Below are 12,813 nucleotides of genomic sequence, written 5' to 3'. Positions count from 1 at the left end.
TCACAACCTTCGAAGTACTAAATGCTTCGCTGTTTACTCTCTCAGACCTCAGAAATAATTATGATGCGTACATCTTTGTAAGTGTCTCATATATATATATATATATATATTAGAGGCGCGGACGCATCCGGAAGACAACAGGGAGGACGTCGGGCTGGCACCGAAAGACCTAGCTAATATTGATCGCCGACTGAAACTCAGGTGTTCAAAAAGCACCTACCGAGCCCCGTTGAATATGTGAAAGGGTAGATTTCAAGCGAAAAATACGCTCGACTCCCCGCCGGGTATGAAATAAGGTGACTTTCTGACCGGAGACCGTTGGATATGTGACGCTGGCATAAAGCTCATCGTACAATATACGATCCGACTGCGATCCGATTTTAGAAGAATTTGCAATAGCATTGGATACGAACATTCAAACAGGTAACAGTTTTAATCAAATCTAAATTGCGATGGATTTCATGCTACCCGTTGAAGAGGAAAAGCTGAATCGTTGTGATTTCAGGCCAGTGCGTGGTTGTCCTACGATTTGAAACCGATCAGAATCGTAGTGATTTCAGGCCAGTGCGTGGTTGTCCTACGATTTGAAACCGATCAGAATCGTAGTGATTTCAGGCCAGTGCGTGGTTGTCCTACGATTTGAAACCGATCAGAATCGTAGTGATTTCAGGCCAGTGCGTGGTTGTCCTACGATTTGAAACCGATCAGAATCGTAGTGATTTCAGGCCAGTGCGTGGTTGTCCTACGATTTGAAACCGATTCGGCTGTTTTCAGACTAGAAGAATTCAATGAACTAACATTTAACTTCTTTGTATTCTTTTCATTATTGAGCGTTAAATCAGGAAGATGGTGGTTGTTTAGGTTTCCTATTTAATACAATAATATTGCTATATATTCGAAAATCGGATAATAGGATGTTCGTTTAGTATGCGTTCGGCCTAAGCATTAGGCTTTAATGCAGCACACTATATTTTTTCCCAGCCAATGTAATAATTTTGTCACTCAAATTAATTTTTCGTGCATGTAATTCAAAGCAAATGTCGCTAATCCAGGAAGAATTTAAATATTTCTGAATCCATTTTCAGACTAAATTATATAGATCTTTCAATTATACATGTGTAATTACATGACAAAACAAAATAATGTTCTCACCCGGTTTTGCGCAGTAGAACTTCGTCACATTCTCAGTAATATCGCCTTGTAGATTTTGGATTTCGTAACCGACAGGAACATGTTTAGGTAGCAGTTGTATGTGTTGCCCTGTTGATGAGTTGTATTCTACAGGGCAGATAATCTTTGAGATACCTGGACACCCGTCGCGAATCTCATAGCTAATTACTAGAATTACAAACAGAAAATAATAGTTATGCTTATCCCGATACATAATTTATATCTAAGTTATAAATCTACGGACGAACGCAACATAGAACTATGTTTTCTCTCTGTGTTAAATCAACAGTTTATACCTATGGTGGATATTGTTTACCTCTTCTTTCTCCCAATTTTTGATTTCCACTTTAATCACTGTATATTGTAATAATATGTATATCTTTATCAAAATAAATTGCTCATAATTTATTTACATTCTTGGGTGATTAAATAAATAAACGTTGAACTAAAGTTCGGTCGTTTAAAGGCAGATGGAATTATGGTTGGGGCCATGTAGGATAAGGCCAGGTTATCTATTTTATCAAGTACTTTTCAAAGCAATTGAAAATGATGTATGTGTGGATCAAAATGTCAGATACCAATATATACCAGAAAAAGGATATAATAAAATGAAGGTAAAAATAAAAATAAATAAATAAAATTGAAACTAGCAGGCACATCAATCGACCATTTTCGTAACAAAAATTATTCCCATAGATGACCTTAAAAAGGTGACCTTACCCCCCCCCCCCCCAACGGAGCAAAATGTCAAATTTTCAAATTTCGAGACCCCCCCCCCCCCAAAAAAAAAAAAAAGGGTCCTCTAAAGTGTTCATTAGAAGCAAGACGTGAGCAGTTATGTATAGACTTTGCAAATGCACTTGTCAAACACCCACAATTTAAAGAATGTTTACCTCTTAGACAACAAAGCACTTATTCTCTAAGATCTCAATCAAAGTTTAAACAATACCAATGTAAAACAAAACGCTTCCAGTGCAGCTCTCTTCCTTACTTTATAAATCTTTTGAATAAAATGTAATACCAATATAAATTGTATTTTTAGAATTTCACAGTCCATGATTGAACTATGTGAATGAATTTTGATAGTTTTAATCTCAATTTTCTGCATTACTGAATATTTCTTGCCATCTCCCCTCATCTGTAATGATAAGGTACCCTTTGTCTGTCTCTTCCTCTCTTCAACTCTCTCTCTCTCTCTCTCTCTCTCTCCCTCTCTATCTCTTTCCGTCTTTCTCTCTCGTCCCCCTTCTCTCTCTTTCTTTCTCTCTTTCTCCCCTTCTCTCTCTTTGTCATCACTCCAACTCTCCCTCTCCTACACCTCTCCCTATCTCTTTCTTTTTCAACAAAAATTTGAATCTGATCAATGAATTTTTATGAAATGTCTATAATTATGTTTGATTATTGATTTATGTCATATTTTGTGTTATTTCAATTTGAATTGCAATTGTATTGTATATAACCTTGTGAAATGGATCGCAATTCAGCCATTGGTCTAGTCGTGCCGCGCCCGATTTATCCCGATACTCGATTGACTTTTTGTACTTTAGTATTAAAATATCAAATATATAGATATGTGATTAATTAAATACATCTAAAAATCCACATTATTATACATCTGAAAAATATATCCATTTACAATTTAATCTTGCAAGTTTTATTTGATATTTGATGGGAATTTGAAGATTATATAATGTATTATGATCTATGTCGAGGCGTTGTTAGATCACGTTTAGCGAACACGCGTACATGATTTCACTTTGTATGCAAATGTTATGTACGATTATTATGGTATTACGCGCGGTACTCCGAAACCGCTCGGATGTACAAACTGAGTTTCCTTCAGGAGATTATGGCGGTGTCCGTGTGCTGCCCTCTATATACTCATTATTTACATGATTTAGACACCAGTAAAGGCGATTTTCGTAATATAATCAAATTTATTGCTCACGTATTATTTTGTGAAGTGCCTCGAAACAAATTATTTCTTTCAACTGTTACGAATAACAATATCTAAATAGTTAGAATGCGAATGATATCCATTATTTCTTGCTGGGTAGGACAGTATGGCTCACTGAACAACAGGAAATAAATATCACGACTTACCTCGTATGGTATTCACTAAACACACGAGGAGTAGGAATCCAGTTTGAGCCTTTTGTGAGATTAGATAAGAAAACAAAGGGGAGAATGTAATTATATATGTACATTAAACAAACAAAATCCTGATGTTATTACATGTATCAAGCTAAATAACAAAACAATGAAATTATCCTATATTGTGAAAATCCACCAACCCTGTGGAACTTTCCCCCAAGAAGCTCGATGGAGGCAAGACAGCCTTGAAAACATATATTTTGTCAAGGCTCTCCCGAAACCAATAGTACTCACGACCTCCCGAAGCCTGTCTGGAAGCCCGTCCACAAAATATGCTGCAGGTGAAAAGGCACGATCGCCATAAGTTGATGTGATAGATTGTAGTTTGAAGTTTGAAGTTTAAGTTTAATTGTTTCTTCTACATTTACTTAAAGTTATTACAAAGTTTTGGTATGGGGTCCTGAATTTTGTTCAAATGAACATATTGGAAGCATATGCGATCCTACAATTTTCAGCGATCGTTGTTGCGGTTGAAATCGAGTCTAAAGGAATGAAATTGTAAATAAATAACTCTCTATGTTGTATAGTTCCCTCTCAAGGTCAAGATATTAATCGCGCGATTGGCAAATCCCGTTTGGAAATTCTATATATCAACTCCATATTTTTATTCTGAGATTTGCATGGTCACAGCTTCCGTTGTATTGCTGTAGGCGCTATTTGAAATTTATTAAAATTTACCGGGAGCACGGGTAAATTTTGATATTCAATTTTTCTCGAAAGCAGAAGTGTTTATGAGGGGGAGTATCGTTAATAATAACATTAATAATATCTCTCAGTAAAGTCCTTATCAGAGAAAATTCCTTATTTGGCGGATATTTTTTAATTACAGACATTACAGAACGACATATAATTCCAAAATGATATCTAACTTGTATGTTGATCCATAATTATATCATTTACATACCCGAATTCCTCGCCTTTGATGTCTCTGGAATATTTCAACAATCAAACGTTTAAAACAGAAGCAGTACACAAATGAAGACAAATAAAACTTTGGACGAAAAGTTCACTTTAGAGACATTGATCTTTAATTTGTTTTTACGAGCCCATGACTGTCCCTCAGACAGTTATTAATTGTTTTTAAATAGCTGCCTGCAGACCACATTGAAAATAGTTGACATGGATTTTCGTGTCGTAAGTATAACCCTTAAGGCACATCGTGTTCAATGCTGACACGATTGGGTATTCCGTCCAAAATGATTATCCGATGTTTTCTTTTATTTGCATTTGTAAATTTGTATCAATTGAAGAGTTCAAAATATTAATATATTGATGTTTAATACCCGAATAAGTTATATATTTATGTCAAGATAAGATACATTCAATAATCGGTCACATATGCAAACCATACGGTCAAAAGAAAATAAAAGTTTTTACAAAATAATCAAAACTTCGGAGTTTTTCATGACACAAAAATTCATCAAATGTTTGAAGAAACAGTTACATGTTGAATCTGTTAACATCAATTTAATGTATAGTTCTGAAATAATTGACAAAAGTTGAAAAAGATTAATTGAGCCCTGCAAATTGATATTAAAAAGTGGTTCAAAATAGTTTGTAACGACATTAAAAAAGGTTCATGTTTATTGCCTATGCAAAACAAAGTTTTATTTTCATGGGGTAGTTCTATTTGAATAATAAGAAACAGTTTTTCATAGAGCTTTTTTTAAAGCATTAACTTAATACAGTTCAATAATATTCCATTCACATATCGCTTATGTTATCAGAATCATTATTATAATTATCATTCTTACAAACAAAATTACTTACCAACATCATGACGAACTGTGGTGTGTGCAGAGAACAGAACCGATAACGGTTAGTCCTATGAACTCATGACAGCATAACGAGCTCCCTATAAGGCGCCAGAAAACCCGCACGTACACACGGACGTAGACACAGATTAGCGTAATGGGACAATATGTGTACGAGCCGATGAATTACTTACCTGAAAGGGAAATTCACAGAGGCGGCGCTCTGGGGTGGGGGCAGTAGGGCCACAGTGCCCCACGTTTAAGTACCCCACTTCAGATTAGTGCCCTTTTTGTCCAATAGGTGCCCGTTCCAACTGCCCGTTCCCCTTCTCACCAATGCCCCTTTTCACCCCTGATAAATGCCCCTGTTAAAATTGATATTTGCCCCTTTTCCTTTGTAATAAGTGCCGCTTTTTATTCTCATAAGTATCCTTTTTTTCTTCTGATAAGTGCCCCTTTTTCGTTTATAAAAGACCCTTTTCCCTTTTTCGCGCGTCTGATATTGGACCTCTGACTTTTGTCGCGCTTATTTTGCGCTTATTTTAAAACATGGATTATGTAAATGAGGGTTTAAACCATGGGCTAAATCTAAACCTCCTTCGTGAATTCGGGCCTTACTGATTAGATTAATCTGGTAGGTAAATGATTATTCATTGTCGCTATGGTGTTCTATTTCTTTTCTTTTTTTAATTAAGCGAATGAATGGATCGGAACAACATGACGCAAGAAAAGAAAAAGAAAGAGACTAGGCCGACAGAAAAAGTGATTGGTATTTACGCCAAAACTAGCATTCATCAGTTTGCTTGGATGTGAAAATATCAAATAATGATAAAGTTAATAACTAAATGAATAGTCACGAAAGACTTTTGCAAATATCTATTAAAATGGAGAGAATTGGAGGGAAACATATTTTGTGTGAACTCATCCTCGAGATACGTCATTAAAAACTTGATCACCATAAACCACAAAATCATATGCTACTAACTCGATCAGCCCATATTATAGCGGCAAGAAAAATGGGAGTCTGGCAATTGGTCAATTTTTTTCCCCTACCGATCACCAAATTGGACTAAAGAATAATTTAAGCGTTAAGTGGGATGATGGATTATATCCCGACGATGTGTTGTCAATCCTAACAAACGCTTAAAAAGCAACATTTACTACAATTCCCTACAGTCTCTATTCGAGCCACAGTGCAACGGAGGGATGCATTGCCTGTAAAGTACAAATTAAAATTACATAATTGATCGGGTAACCTTTTAATATTACTGCTAATTGATTAAAGATAATGCAGTAACGACAGTATCTCGACCAAACATGGAGGAGAATCAACAATTATATCTAAACATGTATTTAGATGGCTAATATTTTCATTACAGAAGAATTCACTTGATCTAAATTTCGCAAACTCACGTCAGTTGAAATGTTTTGATCTTTTTACTTTTTAGCCATACATGATACAAATCCACAGTTTGGCAAATTGGCAAAACTGATCTGATCAATTCCTAAATTCTCCCAACTTTATTTTTACAATGTAATCGTCACAAAGCAATGAATTGGCTTAATATACCATTCCAGATAATTAAGTGTCGAAAGATTTTATAAAGCCTGTCTTATGTCCTATTTTTATGGAAAACGGTTGGAGGTTTGCTGCTTCGACAAGGTTCTCAATTTCTGATAGACTTTGTCTTTTAAGTATCGTGGTTAAAATATGATCTATACATTTTGATGAATTGCTTGTAACCCTTGTAGGCTTCAACACTAATTATTATAAATAATTTGTGAATCAAATCTATAGGATTATTAAATAAATTCTGATCTAAGATGGAATCTTAGAGGTGTGGGGAAGCACTAGAATAGTTAGAGAAGTATATTGTATTCACAGAACATGGCAGTTCGTGCTTTAACATCTAGTAAGTGGAGAACTCATACAACTTCCCTAATTAAAAGATTACAAATCCTTAATGTCTATAATTTGCATGATTTATCAATTTCTTCGTCCATGTTTAGGTAATTAGCCTAGCGCTGATAACCTCAGTAAGATATATATGTAAAACGCTTAGAGATATCTCCGATATACCAAGCTCTATATGAGCCTAGAACAAGATTATTGTTATTGTAATTTATATATATTTCGTTGTATTTAATATATGTAATATATTTTTCTTTGTTTCGTGCTTTCAGTTTTGTATTTATTATCGAGTTGGTTAAGTGACATTTAATGTTTTTGTTTAGTTATTAAAAAGCTTTAACTGACCCCCCCCCCCCCCCCCCCCCCCCCGCCTCTGCAAATAACCTGTTGTGTCACGAGTCAAATATTTATCATGTTTCGCTCTAAAACGTTTAATGAGCATAAAGGGACGTGTGTCAATTATTCTTCAAGCCATACCAAAAAAATCTCCGTAGACTGCAGTAGAGAGGTGACAGGATGCCGAACCCGATCCACCCAACCACCTCTTCTCATGAATCCATTTACGCGTGATGACATGCATAAATTGATACTGTCCGACCGATGAATAAAATTAATTATCCCCCGATGATTAGCTCCGTACCCTTGGACGGTTTGAATGATTGAATCCGTATAAGAACGATAAAACCGTTTAAAATGAGGGCAATTATTCCATATTATGCAGCAAACGTTATAGATTGATCGTTATAATTACAAAACGTCGTATTAAAAATCCTCATACTAAATGAAATAAGATTCAATATCTATTATTTTCGAAGCAGGATGGCTGAATCGTTTGTTATGAGAGTTAGGTTATGATATACAATTGAAATGAATGAAGACACACACACACATCAACACACCAGGCGCGTACGCAGGATTTTTTCAAGGGGGGGGGGGGATTAACATTTTTAAATCGGGCCCAAAATTTCGCACTGATTCAGCCAGCCGCTGAATAAGAGGGGGGGGGGGGGAGGGGGGGGGGGGGGTAAGAGGACACTTTTTTTTTTGGGGGGGGTCTCGAAATTTGAAAATCATTTTGCTCCATTGGGGGGGGGGGTAAGGTCAACTTTTTTAGGTCAGCCATTGGTATAATTTTATTTTATTTTTTATTTTTTTAATTAAAAAAAAAAAATACCAAAGGGAGGGGGGGTTTCGTCAAAAATACACACATACAAAATACCAAAGGGGGGGTTAACCCCCGAACCCCCCCCCCCCCCCCCCTGTGTACGCGCCTGGAACACACACATGTATATAATTTATATTTCATCATCATCACCAACATGCGTGATTAACATCTTATGTACAAATCTAAGTTTACAATATGTAAAAGAATTTTTTATACAGAATCGGAAGATGACATAAGCTGAAATGAGCACAAATGCTAGTCGAGCCTGGACCCTCTCCAAAACTTATTCAACTTTAATCTGCGATACAAAATAAAAACAGGTACAGTTGTTATCATGTTCATGTTTATATCACTATTTGTACCTTTTTCTCAACTGCGCCATGAGTATCACTATTTTAAACGATACTGGAGCATTGTAAGTGTTCGTATCATTATTATTATTATATAGACAGCAATATATTTGTCTTTATCGACTTTACAAAGGAATTTTTAGTGCTCCTGAAACGTCATCTTCTTTAGTTGCAGTACAGGCCTGGGTCAAGTGAATTTTCGTACTGTTGAGGTGCAGCGCAGATGTGTGTACAATGTCTGAGAAAAAGTACATTTAAGTTTGTGCGAGTAAAAACAACTACCGTTTTAGCGGAGTTGGGTCTTTTGTACCTTTTGCTTGAAGCTGTTAACAGAGGTACACTTAAAGGTGTTCTAAGTAAGGGCGTTCCAGAGTCTTATAGCATCCGGGAAGAAGCTCCTCTGGTAGACCAGCGCTTGGACAAAACTAACTATGATCTTCTTGGAATGCCCTCTGGCTCTGTGCAGGGATGTAGATGGAGTGAGGAAAGTGTGTAGCATGTCTATCAGCGAGTTGGTAATGCGATAGATCACTACCACCTAGCCTGTGCACTAGCTGTGTTCTTGTAATGTTGGCCACTTGAGCTTGTTCAGCATGGCTGATACGCTGCTTGTCATCAGATGGTCATTGATGATGAATATAAGAGAAGGTGATCGATAGAAAAAAAGAAACAAAGAATGACATAAGGAAAGACAAAAACAAAAAGTGATAGCATGATAAAAACAAAGAATAACATAAGAGAAGGTGATAAAAGGAAAAAGAAGAAATACATAAGGAAAGAGAAAATGATGAAGAATAGATAATGGAAAAATAGAAAGGAAGATGAAAGATGGACAAATAAAGAATAACATAAAAAACTGAAAAAGAAAACGATGGAAGGAAAACAAAGAATAACATGACGAACGATAGAAAGAGAAAAATGATCGAATAATAAAAAGAAAAATAACATAAGAAGTGAAAGAAGGAAAAATAAAGAATAACATAAAAACAACATAGAGAGAAAATTACAAATAATTGAAAATTAAAAGATAGAAAAGAAAATGAAAACTGGGAAAAAATACGTTTAGAAAAAAAATATTAAAAAAATGATAAAATGACAAAAAATAACAAAATATAGCAGAAGATGGAAAACGTTATTCGGTATTAAATTCCGTACGAAACATTTGACCCGCTGACCTTTGCTACCCCAGCAACAGGAGCGGTCTAGCTCGTTCGCGCTATACCCATCGAACTCAAACTATTTCGATGGCTATACCATACCGGGAGGGGGGGGGGGGGTAATCAGATTTAGCTTGGACGGGGGTGTGCGCTCAAGCCTCGAAGCCCCTACCCATTTTTAAAGCCCATTTTTTTTTTTTTACAATTTTCGGGTGTTTGCCATGCAAACACACACAAATTTTGGACATTTTGAAAAAGCGGACCCATGTTTAGGGGTGTTTTTGTTAAATGGGACCCATGTTTTAGTAAAAAAAAAAAAAAATGGTGATAAAGTGACCCATTAGAGCGGCGGGTCAATGTCGCTATTGATGAGGACCCCCATTAATAAGGACCGCCATTCATAAGGACCGCTGTTCATAATCAAAGAAGAGGGTCGGTATTATTCATGGTATGAGAAGATGAGGGTCGCAATTCATAATAAAAAATCGGGGTCGTCATTCAAAAGGGTCCCTATTCATTACACTAGTAAAAGGTCGCTATTGAGAATAGGAGAAGAGAGTCGCTATTTATAATAGGAGAAGAGGGTCGCTATTCATAATACGAAATGAGGGTTGATATTCATAATGTGAAATGATTGTCGCTATTCATAAGGGTCATTCTCAATCGAAGAAGATGGTCGCTATTCATAACAAAATGAAAACGAAATGAGTAATAAACAAAATAATAATAAGAAATCGAAATCCCCTAACGGATAGGGGACACCAACGGCTGTGGCTTGGCCGGGGGGACGCCATGTGGCCCCGAATTTTTGTAGAAAACATTTACTGAAAACAACTTGAAAACATGCATTTCTGAGAAGAAAAAAAGGCGTGCCCCAATAATGTACGTGAGTCATCATCCCGCCCCCCCCCCCCCCAATCATCATATAGGCGAAGGCGGCGAGGGGACTGGGGATATTTTATAATTCAAATTCAAACTGTATTGCTTTAAATTCTCAATTTTGTTATAACATTGGATAACAAATTTCAAAATGATAGTGTAACATATATAGGCTAATTGAGTGTAAAAGTAAAGATGACAGTAACCAGGAATGACAACAATTACAGGGATAAGACATTTGATAATACATTTTACCTTTTTTCTTCTTCTTTCTTTCGCTTTTTTCTATTCAAATAAAATGGGAAAAAAGATATACGACATGATAATAAGACAATATATAACCAGAAATGACAAAAATTTACCTACAACTGCATGTCTCTACTGGCCTTTCAGGAATATAATATATATATGATTTATGATTACCAACCTCTCCTACTAGATGACCCTGACAATAAGACCCTATTCTAAACTCGTGAGAGACAGTTAGCATGAGATGACAATATATCATGCTTTTTACAATACTAATTCCATTAAGATTAAAAATATGATGTGTTTTTTTCTTTCTAATATATATATATATAATATATATATATATATATATATATATATATATATATTCCTGTTCTCAATGTGTATGATAAGTTGACAGTCAGGTGGTATGTATATTTTCTCTGGCGTACTGATGGGGGAGGCTTGGGGGCAGTTGACCCTCCCCCCCCAAAAAAAAAAAAAAAAAAAAAAATCAAACGTGGTTTATTTTTAATTCGATACAAGTAATTACAAATGTTGCTGAAATGACATGATTTTCCTGTCTTTTCTCTCATTTTTGCCCATTATACCAGAGGCGGCATTCCCGGTGGGGGAGGGAGTTGCACTGCATGTGCCACCCACTCTTTAAAGGTTCCCACAAAAGCCCCTTTTTACATAGGACAAGTGCCTCTCTTATTTTCTAATTACTGTCCTTTTCCTCTCTTTTCATCTCTGGTGATACGTCTTTTCAGCGACCCTCTACTCCTATTATGAATACTGACCCTCATTTCGTATTATGAACAGTGGTCCTTGTGATTTGACCCTCAATTGGCGATCCCGATTGTGTATTATGAATAGCGGACCTTCCCGTGAAAAAAGTACTGCAGTAGTATTACAGTACCCAGCTGAAGTACTTGTTTGAAGTGATTTTCTTCCATTCTCGAAAATTGTCTCACTCGACCTCCAATTGGTGATGCTTGATTAGAATTTGCAGTAAATTTGGTTATTGATAACCCAGGACCAAAATCCAGTTGAAACCAATTGGAGCAAAACCAATTGAAACCAGTTGCCAACTGGTTTCAATAGGGAAATTGGAACAACTGGTTCCAATTGAAACCAGTTGCTAACTGGTTCCAATTGAAACCAGTTGAAACCAATTGCCAACTAGTTCCAATTGAAACCAGTTGAAACCAATTGCCAACTGGTTCCAGTTGCCTAATTGGTTTCAACTGGAACCAGTTGTTCCAATTTCCCTATTGAAACCAGTTGGCTTCAATTGGTTTCAATTGGTTTCAACTGGTTTCAACTGGTTTCAATTGGTTTCAATTGGATCCAATTGAAACTTACAGTTGGCATAAACTTAATTAGTTATAAGTTAATTAGCTCTTACACTAATTATCGCTCATGTCAACACAGAAGCATTGTTATATGTGTCTACATTAAGTACAATGTAAAGGGCATTATAATATGCAGACCATATAATATACTTAACAAGTTGTTGTTTTTTGTTGTAATGGCAATCAGTCAAAACCTGACTATTATCACCAACGCCTTTCTTTTTAATATTAATTTCTTTCTTTCTCTTTTTTTTTAAAAATAAGAGTATCAAAAATATAATTATAGTAAAATATAGGCTTCTCTCTTTTTTTCTTATTCTCTTTTTTTCCCCCTTAAAATAAAATGAAAGAGAAAATAGATGAAGAAAAAAAAAAAATAAATAAATAAATAAATAAAAATACGACAAAATGTAGATTTTTGTATCCTGTAGGTTACCGCGTAGTCCTGTCCGTTCTAAGACACCGTCCAGACACCGTCCTGTCTCTCGGGTGTAGACAGGGGGCTCCCTTTGGGATACATAAATAATCTGGAAACTCGAAAGAAGAAAGGAATTGATCAAGGAAGGCATTGCCATTATATATGTTTGTATTTGATGTATTTTGTACATGGTTAGTGTTTTACTAATCAACTTTTAATCTGTGTAATTACAAAAATATGTTACTAATGAACATGCTTATCATTGCTA

Source organism: Strongylocentrotus purpuratus, unplaced genomic scaffold (genome assembly GCF_000002235.5).
Source record: "Strongylocentrotus purpuratus isolate Spur 01 unplaced genomic scaffold, Spur_5.0 spur5_scaffold_2, whole genome shotgun sequence".
Lineage (NCBI taxonomy): Eukaryota > Metazoa > Echinodermata > Echinoidea > Camarodonta > Strongylocentrotidae > Strongylocentrotus > Strongylocentrotus purpuratus.
This window is presented reverse-complemented; position numbering follows the sequence as displayed.